This window comes from Crocodylus siamensis, chromosome 6 (genome assembly GCF_052110815.1).
Source record: "Crocodylus siamensis isolate JL-2025a chromosome 6, ASM5211081v1, whole genome shotgun sequence".
NCBI lineage: Eukaryota > Metazoa > Chordata > Crocodylia > Crocodylidae > Crocodylus > Crocodylus siamensis.
The window spans coordinates 47,555,110-47,570,277 of NC_143400.1; the positions used below are offsets into that span (position 1 = coordinate 47,555,110).

A 15,168-nucleotide genomic window follows, 5' to 3' on the forward strand; every position below is an offset into this window, starting at 1 on the left:
ATCTGACCCTATATAGTTCATGTTTAACAGATGATTAGCAGTTAATTCCATGGTTTTATGAAAAATAACTCCTTCTCTTCTTTTTTCCAAGTGAATAATTAAGTGGAGCATGTGAGTCAGATTCCTTGATCAGATTAATGACCACTGAAGGGAGAGCTAGGTCTCTGAAAAGGCACATACATCTGGTATCATAGCAATAGCAGCAAACTCAGTCTGTTGTCTGAGAGGCCAGCTTGGTCACTGGCACCAGGATTGCTCCATCACGGATGGCATTTATGTGCAGTCCTGGGTCTCTGAGGTGTCTATACAGACCCCCCCCCCAAACATTTGCCCTGTGTACTCCCCATCACAATAAGGGGCAACCATCTCCCATGCTTTGTGGACTCTGGTTCAGGTCAGACTTTTCTGTTGGGTGGCTCATGGAACCCTCCTTATTAACAACTGCAGTGTGTATATGTGTATCCTGCATACATGGGGATACTTGGTCATAGCCCACTACAAAAGTGTAACACTCAGTTAGGTGCCAGATGTCTGAACTGGTCATAACTGTAGCCAGATACCTTTGTAACTGGTGGTGGTAAATCAGAATTGCGATGCACTAAGTTCCTATACCTGGAAGCATGCCAGAGGAAAATTGGGAGCCACTGAATTAGCACAGAGATTAAGTAGAGATGTTCCTTTTGCACCCCAAAACTTCTGACCCTGAACCATTAAATATAGGGAGCGCCTAGGCAGAGGCAGCTCTGGAGGCAAAGAACAAGCCAAGTAAAAGGCAAAAACAATAGCAATTGCACCACGTCTGCTGGAACATATTCCCAGCAGAAGTGATGCAGTCACCATCCTTGGAGGTGTTCAAGATGAGGCTGGACAAGAACCTTGCTGAGCTTGTCTGAGCCCAACAACTTCCTGCCAATGGCAGGGGACCAGATCTGATGATCTTGCAGGTTCCTTCTGGTCCTTCAATTCTGTGATTCTATTAAAAGGGTTTGGGGGCACTTATGAGCAGGGTGGGAGCATGAAGCTCTCACCAAAACCAGACTTTAAGGGTTGTTCACCTATGGGAAGGTGGGTCCCAGGAAGAGAGGACCAACTTAATTCAAAGGCAAAAAAAAAAAAAAAATAAAATCAGTCTTTATGTCTATCTGGCTTGACTAAATGACATGACAATAATCTCTCACCAAGCCACGGAGGATCCCTTTTGCAAAGGGATGCACGAATGTGCATCTTGTGTGCCTTAATCACTGGGGCCTGCAGAAACCAGTAGCTGGCAACAAAGTAGCATGAAAACCAAGTTCTGAGACTGGCACACAACATCCTGTAGATGGGGACCCAGGAAGGGGTACTTGCCAGGTTGTTCTGGCTCAGGATTTACCAAAACATTAAAGATTATTGTGCCTACTGCCCTTAGTACCTGCTGGTGCCCCCACATACTTGGCATGGGACCTGTTTGTTCCATTGCCCTTGGTGGGCACCCCTTTTGATAAGGTTGTGATAGATATCATTGGGACCATGTAGCCCAGTATCAGCAGTTGCCACATTGTCCCGGTACTTGTGGATTCTGTTGCCCAGAGGGAGTAATGACCCACAATGCCTTGGCCGAAATGTTGGGCATGGAAATGTTAAATATCCTTTTAAGGAGAGGCTACCCACAAGAATTTTTAATTGATGAAGGCACCATCTTCATGTCTTGGCTCCTGCAACAGGTGTGGACTATTCTGAATGTCCACCCTGCCTGAAACTCCAGATGACAGGTGTGATGGAGAGGTTCAAACAGACTGAAAGGGAGGTTATACCACTTTGTTTCAGGGAAGCCTTAGAAGTGGGATAGCCGTCTGCCCTATTTGCTATTTTCCATCCAGGAGTTTCCCCAATTATCTACAGGTTCTCTTCTTGTGTACCTATAAATGAAGCAGCTTAAAGGTGTGTTTAACTAAGAGCACAAGACCTGACAAACACAGGGCATGAAGGCCCAGAACATTGCCTAGTGCATTCCTAGTGTGGAAGAAATCAAACTTTGTGTTGTGTTTTGGTATTAAAATTAACAGACTCAGTCTGAGTTTATTGGCGCTCATAGCATATGATCGCAGGGAGGAACTGTAAACAGAACTCTTCCCTTCTATAAGTTAATATACCTTTTTATACCTAAAATTGTGAAAACAAAGACATGATTTAAACAAAGCATCCTTGAAAAGAGAGTCAAAGGTAGATCATAACAGTTGCTTGCTCAGCAACACGTTTTGTTTTGAGAACTGTTATCACCTTTTTGTTTTTAGGACACAGAGAAACATTTGTTCCCAAAGAACTGTGCATGGAGTCATAATAAGCAGAAGAGTTTTTCTTATCTTAAAACATTTTAAAATACGAAGCAAGGGCATTTTTTTTCTTCACTCTGAAGTCAAGTTAGAGGCCTGGATAAATCTACTTCAACACTAGGCTGTGAGTATCTGGTCCTGGTCAGGGCCTTTGCCAAATAAAACCTCAGTATTGCACAAGTGCAGGAACAACACGAAAAGAAGAATTCCCAGCTCAGGTCATGCTGCTGTTCCTTTCATCACAGGGCGAATAGCTTTTCAAACGGCACAGTCAAAAGCAGTTCATAAGGTGACTTAGGGATGTGAACTGTGAAGTGCAGCTTGTAGGGAGACAGCATGGGTCACTGATATAGCATGACCTATGAAGGACTGGGCACTGGGAATTACAGATGTGAGGGCTTAGCTTCCTTTCCCCGGTTCACACACTCCTGCAAAGAGGGCTGCCTAGAGCAGTGTGGTGAGAACATGAAGCCCAAGGAGACTTGTTTCCATGGGCTCCATTCTCTCACTATGATTACCTGCTAGCTGCTCCATTTCTACAGAAGGGATAGAGTCCTGGGGTCCCAGCCAAACACTTGGCCAGCAGACCCTTTAGTGGCATGTCACATTACTGTGAGTCAGAGATGGCATTAAACCTTAACTTGTGACTGCCCTGAAATTATTCTAACGCTGCCTAACATGCCACAGATTTAGAATAGACTAAAGGTACCTGTAACACCACCTTCACTGAATGCTCTGTATGAGTTTGATTTTATAAGCCTTGGAGGACAGGGCTGAGGTCTTTGAAAGTCCCAGGAAAGTGTTGGTAACATTTGTAAACATTAGGATTTGTAAATATCAGAAGCATTTGTAAATTTTACATATGCACTTAACTGTGTTCCTAAGAGCACAGCTTGGCATAACAAGGATGTGTAACCCCTGTTAGTTATGTAGAGAGAGGTGCATCGATGCATTGATTTAGCCCTTCCAAGTTATGTTCAGTTGATCAGCTAACAGTGAACAAGGTTTCATTTTAATTCATCCCATGAATATAATATGAATGAAAAATAGAATAGAATAGAAAAATAGAAAACAGCAGTTGCCTGAGGGGCAGGAAGTGGGGCGGTTCAGGCTTTGTGGTGGGTGGGAGGAGGCTTCCTGCCACCACACATCCATCTGTCCAGCCCTGATCCCCCAACTCTGTTCAAACCTCTCTTCCTCTCACTAGAAGCAACTGGAGCCAAAAAGCCCACCTTCAGCAGCAACTATGGGGGTAAGCAAGGGTCTGGCAAAGGGCGTGGAGGTCCCAGTGGGGATCCAGCAGCAGCCCAAGCACAGGTGCACAACCCGGCTGTTGGAAAGTCTCCCCAGCTGTCAGCCTGCCACAGTATCCATGCTGTTCTCTCCCCTTCCCTATGGGTGGGGGTGGAATGGACAACTGTGGGATTCTGGAGGACATATTCTGGGATCCCTTATCCCTGTGCCCATGAAGTGAAATCCTTCAAAGCAGTACTTCATTTCAACAGGTATTTATTGTCTGACCCCAGCCACATTTGAAGTGTTTCACAGTGCATCTATATTTGTAAAGTTTGATCTTTGAAGTGTTTCAACGGCATCTGAATTGTTTTAATTGTTATTATTACCCATATCTCTAGGAGGCAACAACATACACCTAGGACATAACCACCCCAAAACTATACATTATAGCACCATGGACTCAGGCACTGAATGCCTCCCACTGTTGGTATCTTCTTTTCCATATTGCTCACAGGCACCCGCATTGGGCACTGCTCCAGTCTTCCCATTTTAGAGCTCAGCATAACTGGGGAGGTAGCGATAGCCAAACTAGTCTGTCTGGAACTGGGCTTGCTCTCAAATAGACAATGCATCTGTTTACCCATGACAGACTCTCTTCCACCTACTTATTGCATACCTGAATTTAGGTGTCTAAGTGCAGTTATGTTAACACCTAGTACAAGTGAATGGAAAGAATGAATGGTGAACCCTGGAAGCTGGGAGCAGATGGATTCAGGAAGGCTAAATATATTTCATTGTACAATATGCAAGTGAGAAAAATATTTTAAAGACTAAATCAAACCAGAAGTTGAGTCCTTTAAGAAAAGAAAAATCAGTAATTTACTTGATGGAAATGAGATTAATAATCTATGCAAAGCAAATGCAAATGAAAACTATAAAAGCCTGGTGGCCTGAGGGTCTTGAAAGTGATATGGATTTCAATGGCTAACTACAAAAAAAATGACCACTGTGATGATGGCAGTAAGACAGATTACCATACACAGGTGTGAAGCTTGTTTAGTACTGTAAATTTAGATAAGGACACACAATATTGTACTGCACTATTTTTTGTAATAAAAGCTGAACAATGTCAACTCAAATTTATGTAAAAAAACCCCAAAAAAACAACCTTTCTTCTTATTCCTTTTTTTTTTTTTTTTTTTAAATATGCCTTTTTTGGGTGGAGTGTCTGGTGCACAGAGGAGTTATATATCAGAGAATACAGTATTACTTCCCAACTCAGCTGAGATAATAGCCTGTCACATGCTTGTAAAGGAACTTAGTATCTAGGGAGCCCGTTCGCTTTGTTCACTTTTATTTGCAAATTCCCAAACCTTATTGGATTGAAACCTGATCCATATTCTCTGCCAAACTGAGCAAATCAACTAGACACATGCTCACAACCTGAGCAGCACATTCACATGCATAAGGCCTGTTGTAGCACTGAAGAAGTATTGAAGCTCCAATTCTGTCATAAGTTACACACTGTAAATTGAGTTGCTTCCAACAAATAACAGGTTCAGGCTTAAAAGTCAGGTTACCCACTGGTTTTAAACCACTGCAATTACTATTCAGGTTTTTTTTGCCTACTGTATGTAGCTGTAAACAGCGGGAGGGCTTTGCTTATGGAATACATCCATATCATGGGCCATATTCTCTCAGAACTATGGCAAAATAGTTGTATGTATATTCCTTGCTAATGGTCTGACCTAGACCATAGTGCCACTGGTTATCTTTTTTTTTTTATGACACTAGTTAATGCATCAGAAAATAAGAGCTACTACACTGCTTCACAACAAACATCCAGCTTGTCTAACACACTGTCTCTCACAAAAGCACAGAGCAGATGCAATGGAGAAAAGTATTTATATTGGACATAGCCAGATGGGGTTTCTGCCTGCACCTCTTATCTTTCAGCTTACAGTACTTAAAGGCCAAGGAAGTCTGAAATTTGGAGTTCTCAGCTCTGTTACAGTGTTTAATACCTACTGATGAACCTATTCTGCATAAATTTGTCTAATCCTCTTTTGAACCTGGTTGAATTGTTAGCCTCTGCATTGTCTTGTGGCAAGGAGCTCTGCAAGTTAATTGTAGACCGTGGAGAAAAAAGAATTTCTATTGGTTAGTTTTGATCCTAACCCCTAAAAAAATTCCTTGTACGTCCACGTAAGTACTAAAACTCTTTACTTTCTCCAGACCATTCCTCTTCATCCCATTTCCCTCTCTCCACACCCTTCCCACTCACTTTCTGCCCAGACAGCAAACAGTAGGACACCTTTGCTGAAGGTGAGAAGCTTAAGGGGCTCCTAGGTCCTTCTGGGCATAGGCCCACCATTCTAGCTTAACCAGTAGGCATGCCCGCTGATTCCTAGCTTCTTAGTTTCCACTGTGTGATCCTGTTGCTTCCAACTGCCACCTTCTGACCAGCCTGCCTTGCTCTTGACTCCATACCAGATCTCTTACTTAACAGTTGGTTCCCATAGCTCTAGGATGGTGACTGACCATGTCAGGGTCCCTTAGAAATACAGCTGCCTGCACTGGACTCTGGCCAGTGGCTTTGGTGTGGACCCCTACTTTTTGCTCCTATTCCCATGGTTCATGGCTCTACTGTGATGGCTGCAAACATCTCAGTCTCTTACAGACCTCAGCCTCCTGACCTACCTTCTCCGATCATTTTGGACACTGATCCTCTAGGTTCAGGCCCTGATCACCCAATTCCTGTTTATTCCCTACCAAGCAGCCTGATGTTGCTAATCTGAAGCATGGTCATCCCCCCTTCCTCTTTGGACCCCAATCATGTGGAACCCCCTGGGTTGGGGGCAGCCTATGTAAGTAGCTGCCATTTCAACTCTTCCTGCTTTCTGGGCTCTGTGCCTCCCCAGTTCTGGCTGGAAAGTGATCTGGATAGTGCACCCACAAGGGCAGGGGAAGAGGGTAGCGTGGGTCAGCTGATACCTAACTTACAAGCAACATGCAGGGTTGTAGGGAGGTGAGATCCTGAATCAGCAGGGGGTGACCCTTGCAGAGCTCCCAGTTGGGTAGAAGATAGGACTGTGCATCTCAGTGCAGATAGTAATTAATGGTGGCTTTAATTCCACAATTTCCCTTGGTGTCTATTCCACTGCCTCCCTGTTCTAACAAAGAAGGGTTTGGGGGGGGGGGTTTCTTAATACCCAATCTAAACTTACTTTTCTGCTAACTTTGAGCTATTAGTCTGTATCCTACTCCCTGTGGCAAAAAGGAAAAGTTTTTCCTCCTTCTTTCTGGCAGCCCTTCAGTCACTGGATCACAGTTGCCTCTCTGCTGCAGTGCTCCTTTTGAAGCTGGCACGTTAGGCAGCCAAGAGGGGGAGATGCACAGAGCTACTAGGAGTTATGGAAATAGGCAAGCTGGCTAGCCCCAGCCAAGTTTTATTAAGTGAGTGCATCTATAAGCTAGCCACAAAGCTACCCCCAGCAACCTGCCTGCATTTGTGTTGCTAGCTAGATATAAGTAACTGACCTCTCAATTTTCCTTAGGATACTCCAGAACACAGTGTTCTCCCTCCATTGTGCCTAGCTGCAGCCTGGAACTAGACCAAGCTCATTGATCCTGGCTGCTAGCTTCTTGTTCTCAAGTCCTGCCCTGATCTTTGCTGCCTGCTCCTGGTACCTTAGCAGGGACCCTAAGAGGCAACCCAGCCTAGGCTAATTGCCTAGTAGGCCACACCTGTCCTAAGGCTTTGGCAGGAAGCCCTAGCCCAGCTAAATACTCCAGCTGACTGTGGTCTGGGTCACCTGGTTGGTGGCTGGGAGAGCTTCTCTATTAAGTTCTACCTGAGGCCTAGGCTATCTCATAATTTCTGCTGATGGTTTGTCCTGGCAGATTGGTGTGGTCAGGCACCCCTGGTTTCTTGACCTTGCTTGTTCTGCTCCTGGACTCTGGTTTCTGGAACTTTTCTCAGGGTCTGGTAATTTGGTCCCTAACTCCTAAATATTGCCTTGGCTTGTGATTTGGACCTTGCCCTTAGAACTGATAACTTGATACCTGTTTGTTGGCCCCAGATTTAGCCTATATTTCAGACTCTTACCATAACCACTAGGCAAGACCACCTGTAACCCAGTCCTTTATGCCCCTGGCTTGTACCTTTATTTCAGTATCTTGCTCCTTCACAGACCCTAGCTTCTCTGTATGCCTGTTCCTGATCCCACCTAATGACTTTACTTTTATACCCTCGATTCCTGACTCCCTAGTGTCAGGCCTGACTACCCACACCCCAGTCACCCCCTGAAGAAAGCAAGATGGAAGTTGTGTGGCTTAGTGCAATGGGTGCTACTCCCAAAAAGTGCTGCTTTTCTAGTCTGGACCATTTCTCCTAATGCAGTGGGAATTTCCCCACTGCTGTGTTATCCATTGACCTTCAAGTGCAGGAGGCAGTGGCTCAACATGAAAAGAACTTCCTCCACCCTTTCCGCAAAAGACTGATACACATAAGTGGCCTAATCTAAAGGCCTGCTGTCCTCCAAAATAAATGGTGGGGCAGGGGAGATGCTGATTCTGCCATGAGCTACATTGATTTAAATTGAATTATCCCTGGGAGTTGCTTCATATTGGTACTAGGTTTTATTTATCAAGAGTCTCATGTCAGGTTAGAAAGCCTGATTACCTAGTTATTCATGGTGGTAACAAACCAAAACACCTCTATTGTAGCTGCTTAGAACCATGGACACTCAGAACAACATGGGGATTCTACTGCTGAATATATTAAGGATTTATTCATGATTATATTACTACAGACCCACAACACCCCTGTCTTAAGGTCTGATCCAGATCTCAGTAAGACTGGTTGACCTATTTGTTTGGGTTTGTTTGTTTTTTCCTTTCAGGGGTGTTAATCCTGATATACTCAAATGCAAGTGAAAATACAATAACTTCTCTTCTGGTAGCATCTATAGAGTGACCCGCTTATGATCCTTGACCTTATACATAGAACTTTTATCATTAGCGCACTCTGCCAGGAAGTGGGAAATTGTGTTACTTTCCTTCTCAGCCTAGAAGCCATAATCCTTCCTTAACCTCCAGGCTGTAGGCTAGACTTTGGGTGAAGGGTTTTGCTCCATCCTATCACCTGAAATTCCTTCTTTGCAGCAAACAGTGCAACAAAGAATTCAAGATTTGTGGGGGCAGAAAAGATTAAAAGCAAGCAGCTTATTTAGCTGGAAGATAAGGGTCTTATGTTCCAGTATCTGCTGCCAGGACTACTTCCATTTTATATATGCAAGTGTTGGATTACTCTCAGAAACATCCCTATAAGGAATGCCTAAAGCAAAGATTTTTGTGAGTGAGTCATTGGAACTGGAGAATACAAAACAAAGCAATTGGAAAGACCTAGACATGGGACTTGGGATGTTTAGGATCAATTCCCATGTTGTTCACTATGTAATACCGAGCCAGACATTTCACTAATTTTTGGTCCACTTTCCCCATCTGCAAAATGGAGACAACAGTGCTTATTTTTCTATGTAAATTAATTCAGTTCTATAGAAAAGAATACTGGAAAAAAGATTGGGAGCATCCATCTACTTAGAATGGAGCTCTGATTGAGTTTGAGGTGTATGGTCAGATAATTAAACCTCTTGGGAGTCTGTTTGGGAATGTCCACACATGCAAGCACATGCACTTGCAGCAGCTCATATAGAAGCAGTGCAGATTTGAGCGGGGGGGTTTTGCCTCAGACATGCACTTTGGTATGGGACAAATTGTGTCACTTGAGGCAAAATAGCCCTGCCTGGCTCCTCCTGGATCTACAGCCACTGGGGCTAGAGCCCAGGGCCAGCTCCTGTGCTGTCCCCAGCAGTATACAAAGCTGCCCTGTCCTGGCCCCATCACTAAAACGGCTGCCCGGTCAAGTAGCTCAGGGCTACTTGTTCTCAGGAGTTTCTGGGGCCCAGCCAATTGGTACCTGGGGACACTACCCCTTGTGCCAGCTGAACTGCTGCTGCAGCCCTGAGACTTCCCTGCACCCTTTACCCACTGCAGCAGTCTGACAGTGGAGGCTACTGCCTGGCTGTGACCTGCTGCACACCTTCCAACCTAGATGGGGACTGCACAGCCAGTAGAGGCATTTGTCCCTCTGGGCCAGCTGCCAGTGGGCTGTGGTTGCAGAGTTGGCTTTTGTGCAGCACTATTGCTATGTATGCCCCCTGCCCGGCCATCTGGGCAGCTGTCGCCTGGAAGATGTTCCCGGTGTGGTGGCCTACTCTGAGATCTGAGCAAACTCTCAGTTGGTGTGAATTAGTCACATTGCTTTCTTTGAGTTTATGCTGATTTACATTAGCTGAAATTATGAGCTACAATATGACTTTGATCCTCCATATACTTCCATTACTTCAGACTAAATTCTTCTGGGTTTGTTTCATTCTATTCCATTCTTTCTTCCTTTCTTCCCTGTCATTGTGATACCTAATTTCCATACCATAGAGAATAAAAACCAGAAGCAGCATGTACATGAGTTAATGAAAAATTTCCCTTGATTGTTAGCCAATTTTTTTCCCCAAATATTGGTTAATTCAGGAAAATAGGTATGTCTGTTTCTGTTGTTTTGCAGTCTCTGGCTCCCAAGGCAAAAGCGCTAACCCTACCCACCTGGGATATTTCTAGATGCACAAGACTCCTTGTTTCTTTCCTTCTTGTAAGTTATTTTCCATGTGTGTCTTTTATCAATAATTTAGTTTCACATGTACTAATGAGTTGTGGTGTGCCTGCCTTTTTTAATGTCTTTTTTCCAGATTTCAAAGTAAAATGAGGACTATAAAATATCAGTGTAATCTTCAATGGAGGTTTAATTGACTGAAAGGATATTAGACACCTAAATATCACTTTACAATGACCACTATTTTCCTTTTCTTCCCAACCTAGCTAACAACAGGTACTTAGGTTAGCCAAAGGGAGCTGGATATGATATTATTCATATCCTTCCATTGCATTACATTGTCTACTATATATTATTTTTATTTCTTTTAAATCTTTTTTTCCTCCTTCAGTTCCTTGGTATGTCAAAGAAAAAAAAAGTGAAAATCAGAGATAGTGGGGAACAAGTAGAATAAAAGCAGGAGGACTCAAAATGTGCCTATTTCTAGCTCATGATGAACAACATCAAAATATAATAGCTGAATCCATAAAAATTAAGACTCTTCCAAGGACACAAGAATGATAAGTCAGTTGCAGGGAAAGGGTAACAGAAATTCAAGCTGTATTTGTTTGTTCTTTGAATTTCCAACCCAGATCCCAACACCCTCAAAAACCCCAGAAATGACAATCTGAGTTGGTTGTGAAATTCTGTTTTAAATGTAGAGCTTTTCATTTTGTTCCAGAAAAGCAATACTGTTCTCTGTGAGAAAAGGAAGGCTTTTAGCAAAAACTTGCTTTTGGGGTTTTTTTTATAACACCATGCTTTGTTTCAAAATGCTGAGATTAGATATGCCCAGGATCTAAATGGGACTTGCATTCCTCTGAAATAAGAGAGAATGGGAAATGCTCTTTGATATCTCTTTGTTGGTCTTGGCTAGGATTAGAGATATAAGTTGTATATCCCTTGACCTCCTTCCACCACACACTTCTGAAGAGGAAGAATGAGCATGAGGTCAGACCAGTGATTACATCCCTCCACTAGTGTGTTGTTGGCAAAAGGAATTCATTGCTTCTGATTCAGAGCTCTGTCTTCTGTGCACCTATCATCTTAATGACTGGGCCATCTGAGCACATCACAATCTCTACCATAAGTTTTGTCTCAGCATCCCCATGATTTAGTAGCCTAAATCCATTTTAAGAATTCAGTTAAGGACAGATTTTGGAAATTTTTAGCCACCTAAAAGTACAGATTGGCACTTGGGGGATTTGCCTGGCTTTGGGAGTAAATACAAATTTAAAAAATGTGATGCATGGGGGACTTCAAAGTAGACTAAAAATACTAGACACATATTCTTCTTTGAAATCAACTATGACTCTCTCTGGCCACTCCTTGGGGTCTGTTTGAAAATTCCTCATTGAACCATTTCCAAAATCTGCACTCTTCTCACAAATGAGTCACATTTGCTGACTTACCGTTCTTTGTCAGCTATGATCCTTCTCAATTTTTAAGCATACATTTTAAGATATCTTTACTGGCTATCGTTAGACCCCAACTCCATGTGGTGCCCAATGACTAGGGAGATGGCAATCCAATTACTCAGAGAACAAACACCAGCACACATTGCTCACAACAGCTTTATTCAAAATGGAGACAGCTTCAGACTAGCTCCCAAAGAAACCGGGGAGCCACCACGAACATCAGTTCTTTCCACGTTTATATACCTTGGTTCATGCTCATTAACATTTACTCCGCCTTTGTCTCTCCTTTGTTCCACCCGTATTCCCTCCTAACTCAAGCTTCACTTCTGTTTACTATTTGTTTCATCAGCATGGAATTACTCATGCATTTCACTTACTTGCATGTCTTTTTTCTATGAGCTCATGCATAAGACCCTGACCCTGGCTTCTTTTGGTCAGTTGTGGTTTCTTGCTGATTTCTTCACCATCTCCAAGGTCTTACTTCTGCTTATCTCCAGCAATAGGTGGTGGGCTGCAGCCTGTTCTTCTTACATAATAAGCTGTACATCATACAACACTGTCACATTGCTTGCCTAAGCATCTTGCAATGTTACTTTTAATATATCATTCTGCCTAGTGTCAGCACCTTTGCTAAGCCACAGATTAAAGCCTTTATTCAGCTGCACATCCAATGCTCTCCAAGATCCAGTACAGTCACCCTAACACTTACGATGGTAGGATTTGATAGAGCTGATTGGATTTGAAATTTCAATTATGTGGAAAATACTAATTGAAAGTTTATCTTTTTAATTTGCTTTTTAAAATTGGAATATAAATCCATTATTTGATTTCCTATGTAAAAAAACCCTAAAATTTTGAAAATAATTTATTCTGACATTCTCATTAAAATGTTCCTGCCTGACAGTGTAAAATGTTTATTATTCCTTAAACCAGGGGTTCCCAAAGTTTTTATGCCACAGCCCGGCAAGCTGCAGCCTGGAAGTGGCTGCAGCCTGACAAGCCATGGCCCAGCAGTCACAGCCGACCATGGCCAGAATTTCCACCCGAAAGACAGGTAAGTTTACGTCCTCCCCAGGCAGTGGGGGTGGGTGGGCCAAACGCTCCACTTCCACAGGCCCTGTAGAAGGAGCCACAGCCTTTCCGCCTAACTCTGGGGTGTCACAGTTTGCTGGTCCACAAGCACTTCTGGTCCTGCAGCCAACCCGCTGCGGCCCGGCACTGAGCTATGGCCCAGGGATTTAGAACCCTTGCCTTAAACAATTTTTCAATCAAAATGGACATATTCTTGGAGAAAGATTTAATTTTGATACAATAACATGCCCTGGGTGAAAACTATTGATTTACAAAACATTTAATATGGTTCAGAAATGCACATTAGGATAGCTTATGCAAGATACCAGGCAAAACTGAGACGTCTCCGCTATGCTGCTCTTTGTTGAAGTTTAAATTTAAAAAATGACTAGTAAATGGAAATCCCTTCCCATGAAACCATTGTGGTGAGGTTGGATGAAATGTGCCACTGTTTTTACTCTGATTTGGCTTAACAAAATGCAAATGTTGGGTTTTCTCTGGATAACTTCTACTCTGGATAACATGGCAACAGTTTTCTCTGGATATATTCTACTGGACCAATTGTACAGATATCACCAGAAAACCTCTTACTTATGAAAACATTTAATTACCTCAAATAATAATGAAAGCTGAAATATATTGCATTTTTAAAACAGGGAATTTCTAGTAAAGTTTCACTTTGAGAGAACCTAAAAGGATTTTTTCAACATTCACTTACTCTGCCACATTCAATCAGCAAGTGTCTATTAGCTAGAAAGTTTTAGCTGTGAGTGCCTGATAGACACAGATTTGGGTCATTCACCTCCCTGCCTCCCACTTGAAAAGACAACAACAGCATTGCTTCTTCCGTGTTATTTTATTTATCCATTTCAACTTCTTCTGTTTTCCAGCTGCAAAACTACATCAGTCTCCAAAAAGCATTTCTCTAGTAAGTCCGTAGGTATAATACAAATTTCCAGGATCTGAAATCCCGCTGGCTTCTCAGAAAGTCCCAATCTCTTTGTGGAAAAAAACAAAAATAAACAACTCTCCTCATTGCCCACTTTTCAGCTAATGCTTATTTTTTAATTTGTCTGAATTGCTGTTTTACTCATTGATTGTTTCCACCACACTGCAGAAAAAATGCCCGTGGGAAATCAGAGCACAGTGACTGAATTCATTCTCCTTGGAATTGCCGTTCCACACAGCCTACTGAGCTTCTTCTCCTGGAGGCTGCTAGCCACGTACCTGCTAACTCTGATGGGGAACATGGTAATCATCATGCTGATGTGGACAGATCACCATTTGCACACCCCAATTTACTACTTCTTCTTTAACTTGTCCATCCTGGAGATCTGCTTCACTGTTTCCATTATCTCAGTGATGCTGGTGAACCTACAGTCTCAGAGGAAAGTCATTTCCTTCTCTGGCTGCATTATCCAGCGCTTCTTCTATTTCTTCCTTGAGATAGAAGAGTTCATGCTCTTAGCTGTCATGTCTTTTGACGCCTATGTAGCCATCTGCAAGCCACTACACTATGCTACCATCATGAATGGTAGAATGTGCATCCAGCTCATGATAGTTTTCTGGTTGGGAAATTTCCTTTTTGTAATTGGCCTAGATGTTATCCTCTTTATGATACCATATTGCAAATCTAATGTAATTGACCATTTATTTTGTGATGCTGAACCCTTCTTGAGACTTTCATGCAGTGCTACCAGATTCATGGAGGTTGCAAATTTCCTAGCTATTGTTGTATTAATGAGCTCATTAGCAGTGACCTGTGCATCATCTCCATAGTGTGGAGGATTCCAACCACTTCTGGGAAAGCAAAAGCTTTCTCCACTTGTGGAGCTCAGATCACTGTTGCCTCCATATGCTATGGTAGTGTTATATTCATGTACATGAACATTTCAAGTACTACTTTAGTAACAAAAAGGTTTTAAGTATGTTGACCAGTGTAATAACCCCCTTGTTGAATCCATTCATCTACACCCTGAGGATGAGAAGATGAAAGATGCTTTGAAAAAAGCTTTGGCATATAATACCTTTCCCCCCAAAGGTCTAAGAATCAATAAGATGATGTTAACACTTAAATCAAACAAAATCACTAAGAAATAGTTTCAGAAATGGATGGGACTATAGTTCAAATTGGCCACAGCAATATCACATTTATTGAATCTTCCCTAATTCCTTTCTTTTCTCCATTTTGGAAGCCCTAAATACTTTTAAAACTCTGGTTCTAAGCACTTAGGGTCAATAAGTTAAAGACCCATTAATAGAAGCAAGTGTCAGCTAGTTCTGTAGGGAGTCTAGTTGCAATAGTACTGGGACAACGGATGTATAATCTAGAGGCATAAAGTGAACAAACTGTGAAAAGACTGTACTTTAAATATTGTTTTGAATAAAATGAACCAATAAGGTTAGTTAATATATAGGGACC

At 42.6% G+C, this 15,168-nt stretch overlaps 1 pseudogene; it reads left to right on the forward strand.

Moving 5' to 3' along the window:
* Positions 1 to 12,701: 12,701 nt before the first annotated feature.
* On the forward strand, positions 12,702 to 14,739 carry LOC149862682 (olfactory receptor 6M1-like; annotated as a pseudogene).
* Positions 14,740 to 15,168: the final 429 nt, after the last annotated feature.